The sequence below is a fragment of the Arachis hypogaea genome, chromosome 20, assembly GCF_003086295.3.
Source record: "Arachis hypogaea cultivar Tifrunner chromosome 20, arahy.Tifrunner.gnm2.J5K5, whole genome shotgun sequence".
Classification (NCBI taxonomy): Eukaryota; Viridiplantae; Streptophyta; class Magnoliopsida; order Fabales; family Fabaceae; genus Arachis; species Arachis hypogaea.
This window is the reverse complement of record NC_092055.1, coordinates 28,407,007-28,408,650: the sequence shown is the minus strand read 5'-3', so window position 1 is coordinate 28,408,650 and position 1,644 is coordinate 28,407,007. Positions and strand designations below refer to the sequence as shown.

The 1,644-nt window shown below is 41.1% G+C and overlaps 1 non-coding gene across 1 annotated transcript; it reads left to right on the top strand.

Annotated features, from left to right (window-relative positions):
* The first annotated feature begins 1,198 nt into the window (after positions 1 to 1,198).
* Positions 1,199 to 1,306, top strand: LOC112787950 (small nucleolar RNA R71). Its single transcript, XR_003195337.1, has one exon. It is a non-coding gene; the product is annotated as a small nucleolar RNA R71 (small nucleolar RNA).
* The last annotated feature ends 338 nt before the right edge of the window (positions 1,307 to 1,644 follow it).

The window sequence follows — 1,644 nt, the reverse complement described above, 5'->3', positions numbered from 1 at the left end:
TGCTTGACCCTAGGTCACACAGAGCCTTCTCAAAGGTCATGGTGCCTATGGTACAAGGTATTGAGAACTTTCCAGGATCTTGTCTCTTCAGAGGTAATTTCTGCCTAGTTAAGTCATCCAGTTCTTTAGTGAGCAATGGAGATTCATTCTCCCAAGTCTCATTACCAAATAACTTGGCGTTTAGCTTCATGATTGCTCCAAGGTACTTAGAAACTTTCTCTTCAGTAACATCTTCATCCTCTTCAGAGGAAGAATACTCATCAGAGCTCATGAATGGCAGAAGTAAATTCAATGAAATCTCTATGGTCTCAGTGTGAGCCTCAGATTCCCATGGTTCCTCATGAGGGAACTCCTTGGAGGCCAGTAGACGTCTAGTAAGGTCTTCCTCAGTGGAGATAACTGCCTCTTCCTCCTCTCCAAGTTCGGCCGTGTGGGTCATGTTGATGGCCTTGCACTCTCCTTTTAGATTCTCTTCTGTATTGCTTGGAAGAGTACTAGGAGGGAGTTCAGTAACTTTCTTACTCAGCTGAGTTACTTGTGCCTCCAAATTTCTAATGGAGGACCTTGTTTCAGTCATGAAACTTTGAGTGGTTTTAATTAGATCAGAGACTACAGTTGCTAAGTCAGAGTGGCTCTGCTTAGAATTATCTGTCTGTTGCTAAGAAGATGATGGAAAAGGCTTGCTATTGCTAAACCTATTTCTTCCACCATTATTATTATTGAAGCCTTGTTGAGGCCTCTGTTGGTCCTTCCATGAGAGATTTGGATGATTTCTCCATAAAAGATTGTAAGTGTTTCCATAGGAATCTCCCATGTAATTCACCTCTTCCATTGCTGGGTTCTCAGGATCATAAGCTTCTTCTTCAAATGAAGCTTTTTTGGTACTGCATGTTGCTGCTTGCATTCCAGACAGACTCTGAGAAATCATATTGACTTGTTGAGTCAATATTTTGTTCTGAGCCAGTATGGCATTCAGAGTATCAATATCAAGAACTCCTTTCTTCTGATTTGTCCCATTATTCACAGGATTCCTTTCAGAGGTGTACATCAATTAGTTATTTGCAACCATTTTAATAAGTTCCTGAGCTTCTGCAGGCATCTTCTTCAGATGAAGAGATCCTCCAGCAGAGCTGTCCAATGACATTTTGGACAGTTCAGACAGACCATCATAGAAGATACCTATGATGCTTCATTCTGAAAGCATGTCAGAAGGACACCTTCTGATCAATTGCTTGTATCTTTCCCATGCTTCATAGAGGGATTCACCTTCCTTTTGTCTGAAGGTTTGGACTTCCACTTTAAGCTTGCTCAATTTTTGAGGTGGAAAGAACTTTGCCAAGAAGGCATTAACTAGCTTTTCCCAAGAGTTCAGGCTTTCTTTAGGTTGTGAATCCAACCATGTTCTAGCTCTGTCTCTTACAGCAAAGGGAAAAAGCATAAGCTTGTAGACCTCGGGATCAACCCCATTAGTCTTGATAGTGTCACAGATTTACAAGAATTCAGCTAAAATCTGATGAGGATCTTCCAATGGAAGTCCATGAAACTTGTAATTCTGTTGCATTAGAGAAACTAATTGAGGCTTAAGCTCAAAATTGTTTGCTCCAATGGCAGGGATAGAGATGCTTCTCCCATAGAAGTCAAGAG